Below are 17,295 nucleotides of genomic sequence, written 5' to 3' on the forward strand. Positions count from 1 at the left end.
TAAAACTGAACCCCTGCCCCCAGTGTGAACTGAATCTAATTTTAGGATTATATACAATGTGGGGGGTGTCAGCTCTCAGTCAAATGAATCATGTGTTTTTAGAAGCAGAACCCATCCCGCCTGCATACGTTACAGCCCCTCTCCTCACCTTATTAAATCACTAAAGCACAAAGCCTATTTGAAGGCTCAGGCTGTCATTCCATCAGGCCTACGCTTCAGCCCCAAATTTACAGGAAGTGCCCATCCCCCTCTGCCCCCCACGCCCTCCAACACCAACACTAACACTATGCCTGAACACCCCCAAACATGGGTCATGCTCTTCTGCGTGTGCTCACACACACACACAACCCCCCACCCCCCCCCCCCCCACACACACACACACGCCCGTCAGCGGTGCGTGCAGGCAGGCAGTGTGGCCCAGGCCTCGTAAAGCTGACATCTTCACTAAACTATGCTAACAAGCCTGGGTGATTTGTATATGCACAGCCAGGTGGCCCGGCTGCGCAGGAAGCATGCAGAGCCACGGGACGGCTCACATGCTGAGGAGGGGATTAGGGAGTGAATCCTCCACACAGGGGGGCAGCGCTGATCAAAGCACTGCGCCCCCGCATGCAAGGCCGTCCTGCAGCACGGGGCACGCTGAGCGACCCCACGGGATCCAGCGTCTGCGCGTGGAACATTCCAGCACTGCTTTAATGCAGCGGAAGAATTTATGGTGCACCTTGCCTTAGTGCTGGTGAGTGCAGGTGGAAGAGCAGGCAGCTGCTCTGTGTGTGTTAGGTAAACAGATTCAGAGCTTATTTGTTGACTGACACACTGAAAAATAAAGAAAAATAAGAAGAGCAGTGAATATGAAGTAATGCTATATAGAGATTTAACCTGTCATTCCAAAAGTCATGGAATAGCAGTATGTACATTGTTCATAAAGTGTTACCTTAAGAATTGGTTTGGGAACACCCACACCTGTAAAAATGGAAAAAAAAGAGAACAGACTGACAGTGTACACCTGTGGAAGGCAACCTGAATTATTAACACGTACAATAATGTAGACATAGACATTTGCTAGCCATTGTTTATTAGGGCTGCAATGATTAGTCAATATAATCGACAATGTAGATTATTTAAATTTGTCGACAAATTTCATTGTCGGCTAATCGTTAATTCGTAACAGTACCGCATTACACAAAGTGCTGGGACTGAAGCACAATGGCAGATGGGTAAATGGCTCACTCACACAGGTTACATTCAACGTAATCTGTTTTTCCAAAAGTGCCCAAGCACAACAGAATATATATTTAATGACTAAACATCAGTACTAACTAAAAATCCATGTTTAAACAACATCTAGACATTTAAATGCCTTTTAAATCTTTAGTTCCTTTGTTTCTATTGTTTTCAGAGATGGAGGACATGGCAGAAAATAATTGTTGACCAATCGACTAATCGAAAAATTATTAATTATATGATAAGTCGACTACCAAAATACCAAAATAATCATTAGTTGCAACCCTATTTTTCATTAGTGAAAGCCTAGCACAACCTGTTCCTACCAATCTGCATTTGTGGTGAGCATCCATAGCTATATGTGGGGTCCTGGAGCTTTCTTTTAGCATCCTCTTTCCAGTTGTTAATTAATTCTTATTCATTAATATCTAAATGACCTAATGCATTTAAAGTACTAGGTGTAAACAGCTATAGACTTTGCAGTCCCTTGCAGTTCATTGTGATCAGATCACCCAATACCCAAGAGGGCAAAAAACCATCATGACAATATGGCATTTACAGTTAAAACAGAATTATAAAAAAATAAAACATCACCTATACCTATGTTTGGGTGGTAATCCCTTCTATGACATATTCCTGGTACACATGTGACACTGTCAATCAAGAAAAATTAAATATTCAAATGTATTATTTGGGAATCAAATAAAAAGTTGTTTTTAAGTTAAAGGAGTGAAGAATGCCAGGAGGTTAACATACTCTCTCCTGCGCTAGACAGCTCTAACCAATTAAAAGACATTGTGCTCATGTGGGGCACATTTTGGATTAGGATTAGGTTTGTGCCTGTGCGAGTCAAACCAAGAGGGGAAACACTTCCTGTAAGTAAACTCATCACCTGATTCAGAGAAATTAGAGAAATGAGATACAGGTGTGAAAGGCCTCAAGTAAAAGGGTCTAAAATGCGACCATTAAACATTCTTATTTATACAACACCATTCCCAAGCTTAATTATTATTTCAGAAATAACATGCCATAATAAAAACAAAGAACATTTAGAACACACCCAGCTGTAGAAATCTCTATATGCACTCTATACATGTCTCATAGTCAAAATTCAACTGTGCCCACTTTACTTTAACTATGAACACATTCTGCACCTGTTTGTATCCAGTGTTTTATTTGTCTCAACTAACTCAACTCTCTCCATCACTTACTCAAATCATCATCACACCAACAAACATGACCATATTATCCATTCTTGCCTATATAACACAGTACTATCTATCCTACACTGATGAGCTGAAGCCATAGGCCCTTCTGAGTTCTGACTCAGTGGATGGTGGAGGACTGTACTGTAGTGCACTGCGCTCGGGCTCGCTCCGTTCGGAGTGTGTTGTCAGCAGCTCTGGAGTGGAGCCGTCCTGCGCTGCTGTCAGAGGGTGTCACGTTTCCAGGCCTGACACTGTCCTCCTCTGTGCTGCCCGCAGCTCTGCCTGAATGAGGCTTTTGATGGGGCAGCCCTGGGCCTTTCATCACCTCTCCCCTGCCCCGGAGCAGAGGAGTGCGGGTCACAGCCCACAACACCTGGCAGGTACACTCCACCACGTGCCATGGGCCGGAACAAAGGCCGATCTGTGTGGGACGTTTATTGCAAATTAATTTCCTCTCTTGCTTACCATCCTCTCATCTTTTTTTTTCTTTTTTTTGCATTCATAAAAAATCTGTGGCGGGGGAGAAGTGAATCAGAACAGGATTAGCTATGGCAGGAAGCTACATTTATGAGGAGGTGAGCAGTTTTAGGCTAACCATGAAAAAAACAAGTAGTTAATGAATATTGATCTACCTGGACAGGTAATCCAGGTGTGGTCCCAGCATCCAGATCAAAGCTGATTAACATACCCAACATCAGATTATTATGCTCAGCACCTGGGTCAGTATCAATATGATGTACCATTTGAGTCTGCAGCATAGATTTTGATTTAAATTTCATACAAACATGTATAACATTGTATTTTTAAAGAGTTACTCTAAATAAACATATTATTACAAATATTTCATTTAAAATTACTTTTATACAGTTTTCTTTGGTGTTGGGGTGGGTGCACATTTTAAATAAGATTTTTAAAATAAATTTTAATTATATTTTATGTTAATTATTCATTGTGCTATTTTCATAAAAATACCAAGCTATTTAAACAGTCTCATAATTCCCTGTCCACCCTGTCAACTTGGGATAAACAACCACCCCTTAAAGAAAGTAACATTTAATATCAGTGACATCACAACCTTTATACTGTTTTATTTTCAATTGACTAAAGACATTTGCGGCATATTCAGCAATTAATAACATTAATTTCAATTAATACTATATTTAATATTGTCTCCATGCTTAGCTAAGGTGAAACGTAACCTGTAATTACCCTTGTGTCAGGGTAAAATATTAAGGCAATCAAAATAAGTTTAGATTATAAATCAAAATGTATCTTTTGAAACAGAACAATTTTTGCATCTCCAAATCTAAAACTGTCCAACCTGTGATGGCATGAAATAAAAAGTTAAATAAAAAGTGATTCATCTGGAAAAATATAACTTCTGTGTAGTCTGACAGTTTAAAAATAATAAGTTTTTAAAGTGCAAAATTGACACAGTATTTTGATAATGACCCACCTATCAATTACCAAACATGAAAGCGTGTGTGTCTACCCTGTCAGCTTCCTCTCTGTTTCTCCACACACACACACACACTAGGGGTGTCACGATTCTCTAAATCCTCGATTCGATTTCATTTTCGATTTGAGGGTCACGATTCGATTCGATTCTCGATTTTCTTGTTTTTTTTTCTTGTTATTATTTTATGCCTCATAAAATTTAAATAATATATTTATTATTATTATTATTATTATTATTATTATAAATATTATAAATATTATTATTATTATTATTATTTATTAAGATATATATGGTAATGCCATCTAGTGACTTTTTTTGGTAGCAACAGTGTGCACTATTAAAACAAGCAGTTTATCAGAGCTGTGTGTGGATGGCTGGTGAAACTGCTCACTTACATGAAGCTGCAGTTCTTCATCCAACCACTAGTCGGAGCTGCAGCAGCAGCACAAGCTCCGCTCTCGTCACTACTTCAGTACAGCCCAGCCACGGGCTACAGGGCTCAGCCAGTCCGTTTTTACTGTTTCTGTAAACAAATAAAGGTTTTAACCCCACTAACCGGATAATACAGCTCACTACAGTTCATCTTTCAGCCCAAGCAGCTAACGGCCGCCAGGTAAGTCTTTTAAAGGCTACTGAAGACTATTAAAGGCTATTAGAGGTTATTGAAAGCATTATTGGGGGGCAGAAATCAGTACAGGCTGGTTAGATAAGTGATGTTTATTAACGTCATTAAAACAGATTTTGTCAGGTATTGTCTTATAAATATTTACACATAACTTATATCTCTCCTGAAAAGCTTTTATTTTAGTCAGAAACACGCTTGTGTTTACTTTATCTGAGAGAAAGATGTTTTTTTAATTCAATGGAAAGCAACAGGTGTAGTCAATTATAAGTTTAAGATTTTTAATCCACCTCACTGTGATCTATAGTCAGTGTTCTCAAGTCACACTGACACACGCATTTCAGCGAGTTCACACGCTCTCACCTGCGCGCACCCACCCCTCCGTTAGATACAGATACAAAACCTGCGCGCCCAACCCCCGCCCCCCCCTCCCCCGTTGGACAGATAAAAACAGTGATCACACTCCCGCCGACTGCGCTCATGCAGTGGCTATCTCTATTTAAATGAATAGGATGCGCTGTGTTGGTGCCGCGCCATTTGCGTAGCGCGCTGCGCTATTTGCGTAGCGCGCGCGGGAGGGATCGTCGATCCTCTTTTTGACTTCGATACTCGAGATCGTGACCTCATTTCGATTCGATTTCGATAAAATATCGAGATCGTGACACCCCTAACACACACACACACACACGCACACACGCGCTCACATGTACAGATGCACAATGGGGCATTTCTGGGCTCATCCTCTAACGTGCTTATCTGCAGTTCAAAGGCTGATGAGTGAATTATCTCTGGCTGGAGTTGGGGAGGAAGCGGATGTGAGTCTGCCCAGGGCTCCCTCCACTCCCGCTTAACCCAGCCTCAGCCACTAATCCACACGAAGAGAGATCGCTGCAGAGAGAAAGGGATGAGCGCAGGCTACCGGTGGAAGAACAGTGATCACAGAAGCCTCTACTTTCTCTGTTGTCTTGTTTCAGCCCCCTCTCTCTTTCTCTCTCTCTCTCTTTCTCTCTCACTCAGTTTTCTTCCCTCTGAACCTGAATGTTTGAAGAGGGGCACAATCTGTGGACGAGTGGACAGTGGGAATGAAAGCTTCATCTCTTCTATCTTCAGACAAGTTGGAGGTGCTGATAGATTGGAGATTATCAGAATCTGAGCACCTGCTCAACTAGGCAATATGGGCTCCTTCTGAACCCCGGGGGCAGTAGGCCAAATCAATAAGATCATTAAACAGTGTGTAAAATAACTCCTCATAAAAGCTTTCAGGAGGATAATATTGCAGAAATTCAATTTGCAGAGATGTAGCAAAGTTGGACAATGCTGAAATTCTAAAAAGATATTATATAAAACAAAGCCTAATCACCCGAAAAATTCTGAAACTGACAGACTGTGTAAATGTTTTGATTGGTACCTGGCCTATTTTCTGTGTTGTTTATATATGTTATCAGACTGACCAATTCACTGTCATGGCTGCAGATAAGAAACTGAACAAAAAAGCTGCTTCAATGGCAATTTCTGTAATACTTGTCTTAAATTTTCCCAGAACACCATTCACACTACCGCAGACACGCAACCAGTCCACTCCAGGCCAGGACAGCTTCTCTGACCACTCACAAATCTCCATCAGGCATTAGCATCACCTCTGACATGCAAGGTCACCTGCCAACGAGTCTCCACTCTCCAATTAACGGCCCTGATGGACACTGCTAATTAGCAGGATTTATAGCTCCCTTTTATTGGGCTTTATGAGGAAGGCAAGTGGAAGGCATTAGCATTTATGGGCCCCAGGGCCCACGTTCAGAGTGCAGTGCTGTTCGCCAATCCCCAACCTGCTGAAGATCAGGAACATTACTTACTGAGACCGAGCAGCCTGTACAGTACTGAACAGCTGACTGACCAAAAAGAAGAAGAGAAGAAAGAAGACAAATTAAAATAACAGAGGAGGTGAGAAAAAAGTAAAAAGAAAGCAGAAGAGGAGAGAAAAGGAGGAGAAAAGAAATGAGGAGAGACGAGACAATGTGAGAGGAGAAGACAAGGGAAAAGAGAATAGATATTAGAAAAATTGATCAGGTGAGATGAGAAGAGACAAAAGATACAAGAAGAAATTGAGGGGGAAATAGAGACAAGACAGAAAGAGAAGAACACAGGTAAAAAAAGAAAAGAGAAGAGACAAAATGAGAAGAAAACATTAGATGTGAGACGAATGGTGAGTGAAAGAAAAGAGAATAGGGAAAGGAAAGGAGAAACAAAGAGAAGAGAAAAGACAAAAAATAATCACTGGACAAGAGAATGAAGTAGCGAGATGAGAAAAGACAAAAGGAAAAGACTAAGGAAGATGAGACGGCAGAGTCAGCAAAAATAGAAGAGACAAAGTAAGCAGAAACAAAAGACGAGACGAGAAGAGAAGAGAAGATAAGAGAGAGGAATGAAGAAGAAGAAGAAGAAGAAGAAGAAGAAGAAGAAACAAAGGGAGAAAACAAGAGAAGAGGCAAAAGAGGAAAGGAAGAGAAGATAGTGAGGAAGCCAAAGAGAAGAAAGATAGACGGAGCGGTAGACAGGCAAAAAAGAAAAGAAGAATGTTGAGAAAGGGTTAAATGGGTGAAAAGAGGAATGAGAGACAGAATAAGGAAAAGAAAAAGAGAGAGAGATAGAGAGAGAGGTCATGTAATGAGAGTGTGGTTATTGATTGTATTGTCAGCAGGGCCACGCAGGGTCTTGAGTGCTGTGGTCTCCAGTCCATCTGTGCACAATACAGTCAGTTACAGCTCACTGCTCCGTCTAATAAAGCACAGGCAGATTCATATCACACTGCTGAGTGTGTGCGCGCTGGAGTACCGCGCAGCACCACTGCAGGACGAGGGGGGGAGCAAAGGTGAGGGATTTCATTTCTAAAATGTCATTGGCCTGTGTTTTAAAACTTCGAGCTATAGTCTTATTGCAAACAGAATCCACAGCAGCTATAAAACCTGATTAAAAACAATACATTTATTTTACAACACACACACACACGCTGCAGGGGTGCAGAGACACAGGGTGGTCTGACTGATGAAGTGATTTATGCGGCAGCCGTTCAGTGTTTGAATATTCTCAGAATATTTGTGGTCTGTGTGCTCTGCTATTCTCGTTTCAGCTGTTAGAGGCCGTCTTATGATGGCTACACATAATTATGGCACTTTAACACCTACAAGTCTGGAATGAAGCCTGCACTAAGGTGAATGTGTATGTTATTCTGTATACAGTACATTTGGTCTGATTAGTTTTGGTTTCACACTGTAGTTTAATTAGCACTTTGACATTACCTGACATTAGTTATTGGTTTGTATTTCCTACATTTCCTTTGGGATCAATAAAGTGTCTGTCTGTCTGCCTGCCTGTCTGTCTATCTGTCTGTCTGTCTGTCTGTCAAAGAGCATCAAACGTTTGGCTGTTGTCAATTTGGCAACATGTTTCCAGAATGAACACAATTGGATTACTCAGATTTGGTTAATTTGTATTTATAGTACGGATGCACCAAAATTACATTTTAAGCAGAAATCATTCAAAATGGAAGTTTTGATTACTGAAGAATATTTATTTTGATACGTTATTTACCACTGCATAAACTGAATAGCCTAAATGTATTTACAAAACAATAGCAAAACTACAATTTAATGTTTTAGTAAAAAAATTTAAGTAAAAATGCAACCACACAGGTTGCAATTTAACTGCATCATCAGAAAGCTAAAAATTCTCAGAATCAAGGCTCAACTGAGCTACTGCAGCCAAAAAGGCCAAAGGTTTTTATTTATTTTTATTTAAGGTCTTTGTTGCCATTGTTGTCTCAATAATTTTAGATTTAATATTTGGTGCATCTATAGTTTATGAATAAGATTTAATCTACAGGTAGAGTAGACACAGCAATCACCAGCAAAATATGTTTCACAATAGTGACGATAGCCTTCTTCAAGTTTTTGTAACTGGACAGAAAATCCAAACCATCCAAACAAAAACATGGTTCATTTGATCCAGACTGAGAATGCCTCTTTTGATTGAATAAAATTTTAGTGCTTTGGTTCCGGCCATGGTTTACAGCACCTTTCAAATACAGAATTCAGGTTTTATAGCAGACTAAAAAGTCCAAAGATCCGGAAAAAAAAGGTAGGTTTGAAATAAACCTAGTGGCCTAGTCAGGCCACTAAAATAAAATGGAGTTTACATCTTAAGAAGATGTGTTTATGTTACATGGAGGAAGCAGGAGGCCATCGAGCATTCAGGCAGACAAAAAGCAACTGATACTTAATGTAGCATAAAAACTACACCTTCCTGTTTACCACGATCAATACAGCCCAGTTCACACAATGCACTTCTTCTGCTTCAGTAGATTTAGCAACGTATGGATATGAAAATGTTTTCTCTGATATAAAAAACACAGCTTGAATAGATTCAGCAGGCCTTTGCACGGATCTTATTCAAACTTTGTGTGTTCAAAAAAGCAATAAAAGAAAGTTGATAGGTTATGGATGTAGCAATTACCGACTTGATGATGACGCCATTTAGTCGCAGAGATGGTGGTGCAGAAACATCTCCTCAGACCTGGGACTGGGTGGCAGCACCAGCATGAGTGACTGTCCAGGAGCAGTCAGCCAAAACCGAAAAATCAATAAACAATCTCAACGTTTCTGAGGGTCCCACATCTGACCTAATAAATGTCTCCATTCACTGTTATGACTTCATTTCGCCTTAACGTCTTCTTCATGTGCATCTCACACCAATCAATTAGAGAATGGGCTGCCCCAACGACACCTTACCTGCCCCCTCTCTCCCTCTCCATCTCTCTCTCTGTCTGTCTGTCTCTCCCTTTTACACACACACACATTCTACCACTTCAACTCCACTCAAACATAAGAACCGTTTCTCCATGTACTTTTTTTTTCATTCTAAAGCATCACACACAGCCACACAAGCCACCAAAGTTCAGCCGCAGAGAAGAAGAGACGTTATCCGACCTGCATCTGACATATCTCCATGTGAAAAAGCAAACACTTGCGACAAGCCAATCATTAACAGGCTTTGTGCAGAGACAGATAGGCTGTCCTCAGGGATGATACCAAGCAAATCCTGTGAGTTGCCATGAAAAAAAAAATGGTACACAACATTCCACACAGGATAAAGAGATTCCATATACAGGCCCATATCATGAAAAAAATGCCCAAATATTTTTTTGGCTTTGTGTGATAAAAACTAAACAAAAAAAAAGATCACATTAAAACCGACTATATTGCCAAAAGTATTCACTCACATCAGATCCCAATCACTTCCATACTACTGGAGTACAAAACCACCAAGGTATGGTCACCTGAAAGGGTCGCTCTAATGAGCTTAGTGAATTCCAGCATGGTACCATGATAGGATGCCACATCTACAACCATCTACAAATCCAATAATGGAATTTCCTCACTAATAAATATTCTACAGTCATGGGATAATAGTATGTAAATTGATCATCAAGTTACTTCTGGGGAAAGCTTGGAAATATTTGGTATTTTAAGTTAACTTCTTCAAACATTTAAAGGGTTCCTCACACATACAGCTCTTAAAAATGACAAGTTTCTTTTACCAGACTGAAAACCTCTGGAATATAATCAAGAGGAAGATGGATAATCTCAGCCATCAAACCAAGCTGAACTGCTTGAATTTTTTTTTCATAAAGTTATCCAAAAGTAGTGTGTAAGACTGGTGGAGGAGAACGTGAAAATGTGATTAAAAACCAGGATTATTCCACCAAATATTCATTTCTGAACTCCTAAAACTTAATGAATATGAACTTGTTTGCTTTGCAAACAATTTGGGAGAAATGTTGTCCTTAGGTTATTGAATAAAACAACAATGTACATTTTACATATACCTATAAACAGCAAAATCAGAGAAACTGATTCAGAAACTTCAGTGGCCTCTTATTTTTTTTCAGAGCTGTATATCTCCTTTATAAAAATAGTTCTTTATGAAACCAAATATGTTTTCTCCAGGATCCAGGTTCCTCATTGAAATCTTTGTAGCACCCTGATTAGTGTATCCAGAGGTTTTCCTATTATTTTTATGATGAGAAATAGAACCACTTATGCTTTTTAAATTGTCTTCATTCAATATAGAACCCATTAAAATGTTCTGCACAGTTAAAAATGAGGGCCAGAAACCTCCACCATAACCTGTCCTGCTTCAGAGAGAAATTACAGCATCCAGCCAACTGACAGCCACATAAGAGCCTTCTGCTGCTACCCCTGTACCTCACTCCAGACCTCAGTCACCGTTCAGCTGGAGAGAACACACACACACACACACACACACACACACACGTTCCCTCTCACTTGTTTCCCATTGATCCTGCCACTACCCATTATTGTCAATCAAGCGTGCAGGATCTGAGCGGAAGACAGCAGGCATGCAGCAGAGAGCAGTGAGGTGCAGCAGAGTCAAGGCCAAACGCTGCACCTCCCCACACCACCCAAACACGACACTGCACCTCCACGCACCTCCACACACCTCCCGAACACAACACTGCACCTCCACGCACTTCCCAAACACAATACTGTACCGCCAAACTCCTCCCAAACAAAACACTGCACCTCCCCACACCTACCAAACACAACCCTGCACCTCCACATACCTGCCAAACACAACACTGTACCTCCACACACCTACCAAACACAACACTGCACCCTCACGTCAGAGGCACACTGCTGCTGCAACTCAGCCAATCCTTCCCCGTCCCTAAACCCATACATCACTCAATGCCCCTCCCAAACTGCCCCTGCCAACTTTTTGCATTTTTCAAATTTAAGGTGAGGGTGGAGTCAGCAAAAATCTGGGGGTTACTTACTTACCCTTTAACCATATTTTAACACACAAGCAGCTACAAGAGACCCACTAAAAGGCAGAATCTGTCAAAAGTAAACAGTAAACTAGGTAAATTTGCTAATAAATGGATATTTAGAACTTTACTTTATCACAATGTTGTATTATTTACTCACTAAATTAATGAAAGAGTTCTGGTTTGCTCTCTCTAGTTAGCTATCTTGTGCAAGTAACTATCAAGATTGGTAAATAATGCAATTTAACAGAATCCCCAGCAACACATCATACTTTAGCTCTACTTAGTTAGCTAATGCTAGCTAGCTTAGTTAATTGCTAAAAACTAATGGCAAAAACAGATTTACAGAATAAGAAACTGACAGCAAAATATAACTATAAAAATTGATAAATTATGTGTTGGTCTAGGAGTGTTCCCCCATAACATTTGAATTAGATGCCATTTCCTGCATTCTGGTGTATTTTAACAGCTTTGTAAACAAATTTTCCCAACAAAAATATTTCAGTGAATATTTTAGACAGGGCTCCCTGTCAGCAGCACTAGCTCCACAGAAACACCATCAGTGTATTTACACCATTAAGCTCAACTAAGTAAACTCACAAGGAGCTACTAAGTTAGCTAGCTACTTAGCTAGCATGGTTGCTAAGCAACCAAAATACACACCCTTTTGGCTAGCCGTTTTGGCTAACAACAGACTCTAAAGGTTTATTACATAAACAAAGCATATATAAATATGTATATAAACACAATTTACCTCATTAAATATGCTTTAACTGTCACGAACTGCCACAGTTTGAACATGTTTTGTGGACGAGTTCAATCTCTCTGCTCCCCGCTGCTCCCAATGCTGCTCCTAGCCCCGCCCACTACTCAGGCTTTTGCCTGACAGGAAACAGAACCACCTCGCACCAACTAAAAAGATATCTCAACAGAAATTAGTGAATTAAAATTTGTGTACGGAGCCTGGGAGGGGCCGTGGATAAAAAAATAATTAAATCGAGTGAACGATGTAGCAGTTCGTGCTCACGTTTTCTTTAATTCGAGTGAACGATTTGCAATTCGTGCTCACGATTTCTTTAATTCGTGCTCACGATTTCTGTAATTCGTGCGCACGATTTCTGTAATTCGAGTGAACGATTTCTGTAATTCGTGCTCACGTTTTTATGCGCAATAAGACAAGAAGCTCGGAGGGAAAGGAGCATTTTCTCTCTTGATCTGTTACAGGGGTGCAGTAATGATAATCAGTTATCTACCTTTATAACCTGCTGATATTAATGCACTAGTGTTACAGTTAGATGTACAGTACAGTGAGCAGATTTTGCCTGGTGGTGGAATCTCTACAGCGCGTGGGGGAGAGCCGTCCGCGGCACGGGTTCCCTGGCCGCGAGCGCAGGTCTTCACGGAGCTTATTTACCAACAATATAGACAAATATAGTCAATTCCAGTCATGATTAAAGGAAACAAACATTACTAATGCAGGATAACTGTGTGTTATTAAAACCAGATCAAAACAAAGTTATAATGCAATGTGGAACTGTTTATAATTTCTTATTTTCAACAATAGTATAACGTAAAGAAGTATAATTTTATAAATATACAGCTATAAGACTTAGGTCCAAATGTACACTGTAAAAGTTAATAAAGATAATACAAAATTAATGCAAGGTGTGACAGTTGTCTATAAATGGCTCATATAAGAGCTGCTTTAAATATGTAACACTATATAAAATCAAAATAGCTGGTCTAAAATACTATTAATACAATGTATTAAGATATTTAGTAAATAGGCATTTCATATAATAATTTGGATCAATTTGATAATTTATTCCAATATGTTTCCTAAAATAATTAAGTTTCTATATCTGATGAAATGTCCTGAATATCTGCTTATTCTCAAATCACAGTGTCCTGCCCAGAAACATGCCACAAGCTTCAAATAAAAAAAATATAATAATTATAAACTTCTTAAATGTATATTTTCTGAATTATGTGTTTATTTATTATACAAATTATTAAAATATAGATTAAATCTATCATAAAAGTAATAATGATGTAACCAGATTTAAGAAGGTGTGCATTTCCTTGGAGGCTGGCTGAATGTTATTTAGAAATTAATAAACACATTTGCACATTGCATTAACTTTATTTTGATCTGGTTTTAATAACACACAGTTGTCCTGCATCAGTAAAATGTTTGTTTCCTTTATTCATGACTGGAATTGACTGTATTTGTCTACATTGTTGGTAAATAAGCTCCGTGAAGACCTGCGCGCGCGGCAGGTGTCTGGCGGCGGGGGAACCGATGCCGCGGACGGCTCTCCCCCACGCGCTGTAGAGATTCCACCACCAGGCAAAATCTGCTCACTGTACTGTACATCTAACTGTAACACTAGTGCATTAATAACAGCAGGTTATAAAGGTAGATAACTGATTATCATTACTGCACCCCTGTAACAGATCAAGAGAGAAAATGCTCCTTTCCCTCCGAGCTTCTTGTCTTATTGCGCATAAAAACGTGAGCACGAATTACAGAAATCGTTCACTCGAATTACAGAAATCGTGCGCACGAATTACAGAAATCGTGAGCACGAATTAAAGAAATCGTGAGCACGAATTGCAAATCGTTCACTCGAATTAAAGAAAACGTGAGCACGAACTGCTACATCGTTCACTCGATTTAATTATTTTTTTTATCCACGGCCCCTCCCGGGCTCCGTATTTGTGAACACAAATTAACAATTAAAATTTACCTTGTTTTAATTTCCTCTAAAAATGTATTTAAACATTTTTTTAAATGTTTTCCCTGTGAGTCCCTGTGGGTATAGAAAACTAAAACGTTTAATTTTTTTTTGGTTGCACGTATACATATTTTTTACATATGTTAAATGTGGGGGGTGGGTGCTGCGGTCCACGCCAATAATAATGAAATGTAAAAGGGATTTACATATCTGAGACATAATTGTATCCACCATATATTACAATTACTTTTCATTTATGAGATATTTACATAATTTGCCATCTGCTTTGATTGGCTGGCCTGTATTGTGCCTGATATAAAATAAGTCTCAAGTGATATGTTAGTGCCATTTCTTAGTTTTGGTTAAAGTTGTATACTTTAGGTGTGGTTTTAATACTTAGTTATAATTCTAGTAATTCTAATTCTAGCCTTGAGCCAGGAGCATCACAGTCTTTCGACTGGCATGTAACTGTCACGTAAAAGTAATGTAACTTTATTTATTCAAGAATTCATATTTTCTTTTGAATTTAATATGTTCATAGTAAATATAATACATTTAATTCAAGACCTCTTATTTTTGATTCATTATTTTTAATACATACAAACTTTGAGGTTCAAAATTAGTGAGCAGCATGATGCACTCACATGAAGCACTATGGGTGGGCTTGTAGGTTGAAAAGGTTGCAATATGTAACTGCAATGGTTTTGTGACATCATAAAAACATTTCATTTTTAATGGACAATTTTGGCAGAGTTGTTTCTAGACATTTCTAGACTAAGTAGTTATTAGTAGCTTACAATGACACCAAAAGTCAACTAGCACTGTGGCCCATGACTTTTGCTTTATTCTTTACAAGCTAAAGAACACTACAGTGACCAGTGGGGTATGGGTGTGGGGGCTCCTGCATTAAATGTGGCTGAGACGTTTGTCTGTTTGCACGGATATTTCTAGCCAGATGCCATCAGTCACAATCATTACCCCCCACTGTGCTGTGCTGTCCACTGTGAGTGGTAATGCCTTCTGAAATTGAATGTTCCATCCATCTGCCTCCAACTCTGATAATTCATGTTGCCTTGCCATGAGCACACTGGCCAGTGTTTAGCCCCACTCACCAGATATCACCTCACAACGTATACAAATGTGGGTGTTTCCAGGCAGTCCCCTGATATCACTTTGTGATCAGTTCACATACTGATACTCAGGCACAAATGGCGCCTTTTTTTTTTAAGAATTTGGTTTTCCTTAAAATAATAATTCCTTTAAAACAGCTATATAACAGCAACCATTCAGTCATGGACTAGAGCAAAACTCACCAGCACACCAGCTCATGTCCCCGGCATGTCCCCTGGCTGTACGTGTGTGTGTGTGTGTGAATGCTGGAACTGGTGTGCCGTGGTTCTGCTCGGCCGACAGCCGTGTGCAGCGGCCATAAGCACGGGAGATTGATGGACGTGCAGCTCTCCCTCCCCGCGCTGTAAAAGATTATCCGCTTGCCCGCTGGAAACAAAGCTGTGATGGAAATTCGTTGCGCATCATCAGCAACAAAATATCTACACGCCAAGACAGGAGTCTCTCATTTTTCATGGGCTATATATTAAATAAAAAAGGGCATTAAAGGGAGAAGTGAGAGAGGGGGGAAATGACAGAACAAGGAAGGGGCTGAATGATAGCACTAGTTAGTGTTTTTTAAAATGAGGCTACTTGAATCCAGCAGATTATTGGGTTTTTATTGGCTGTCAGGAAACACAACTTCCTGCGTACTTCATGCGCTCAAGCTCGCAGAGGGCTGATTAGAATGCCAGAAAGAATGAAAAGGAATGGAAGCAATGCTGTATGGAGGGGAGGAGAGTGGAGGAGAGCTGGGAAAGGAGCACATGCTGTTAGAGAAAGGGTGAAGAGGCAAGAAGAAAACAAGAACACCCAGAATGAACCAATGTCTGAGCGGGGAGATGAGGGAAGGGATGAGTAAAATAGGTCAATAAAACAGCATCAGTGTCAGCCAGCAATCAGTTATGTAAGAACATGCCGGATTAATGCATTTTGGTAACTGCAAAACATTTATTCAGAACCTAAGTATGGTTACAATATATACAGATTTAATCATTTTGCACTATTTTTACTCTAGGTTGTTCTGTCTGATTGTGTAATGTGTGCTTGTACAGGCTTTTGGTTGAATGCATGGTTTCCACATAGCAAGGGATTTTTGCTGTTTTTTTAGTGCAAAAGGTTTGGCACCCTTCAAATGTATTGTTTATAGTGTTGTAACACCTAACCATCAACACTGTGCACCTAAGAAACCACTTGGTAACACTTAAGCAACCATCAAGGTTACCATAACGTGTCTTTAATGAAATGACCTATTTACAATACATAGCAACTACTTAGAATCACCACAGAAACCACGTTTTATGTCTGATTTTTTTGAGGTGGTAAACTTTTTTTGGTTGACCAGTCAGGTCTTGTAGGTCTTACAGGTCATGCTGTCTGGCAAACCTTTTCTACTCTCAAAAAAAAATTCGACAGGAAAAAGCAGTTTATACATCTCTGATGAAATAAGAGACTACTTAAAAATTATGAGTTTCTTTAATTTTTACCAAATTGAAAACCTCTGGAATATAATCAATAGGAAGATGGAGGATCACAAGCCATCAAACCAAACTGAACTGCTTGAAGTCTTGCACCTGTGGCATAAACTTATCCAAAAGCAGTGTGTAAATATGTATGAAAAAATGTGATTAAAGCCAGGGTTATTGCACCAAATATTGATTTCTGAACTCTATGAATTTGAACTTGTTTTCTTTGCATTATTTGAGGTCTGAAAGCTCTGCATCTTTTTTGTTATTTCAGTCATTTCTCATTTTCTGCAAATAAATGCTCTTAATGACAATATTTGTACTAGAAGTTAGGAAGAAATGTTGTCTGTAGTTTATAGTTAAAAAAAAACAATGTTCATTTTACTCAAACATATACCTATAAATAGCAAAATCAGAGAAACTGATTACTAAACTGAAGTGGTCTCTTATTTTTTTTCCAGAGCTGTATATTCACTTATATTCTGTTATAAACTAAGCATATCTAACATAACCTCCATGTGCAGAATACAGTTTGAGAGTTTATGGGTGACAGACATTGAAAGAGAGAGAGAAAGATGCAGAGATTAGTGTGAATCAAGGCAGGCCACTCCGTCATGTCTGGTTCTT

The 17,295-nt window shown here is 39.5% G+C and overlaps 1 protein-coding gene across 3 annotated transcripts in view; it reads right to left on the minus strand.

Moving 5' to 3' along the window:
- esrrb (estrogen-related receptor beta) overlaps positions 1-12,230 on the minus strand; it is a 138,569-nt gene extending 126,339 nt beyond the window's left edge. For all 3 annotated transcript variants that reach the window (XM_015607900.3, XM_049463682.1, XM_022673106.2), the window contains exon 1: positions 12,112-12,230. The gene's annotated coding sequence lies outside the window, so the exon portion shown is untranslated. The remainder of the gene's footprint in view (positions 1-12,111) is intronic.
- Positions 12,231-17,295: the final 5,065 nt, after the last annotated feature.

The sequence above is a fragment of the Astyanax mexicanus genome, chromosome 14 (genome assembly GCF_023375975.1).
Source record: "Astyanax mexicanus isolate ESR-SI-001 chromosome 14, AstMex3_surface, whole genome shotgun sequence".
Classification (NCBI taxonomy): Eukaryota; Metazoa; Chordata; class Actinopteri; order Characiformes; family Acestrorhamphidae; genus Astyanax; species Astyanax mexicanus.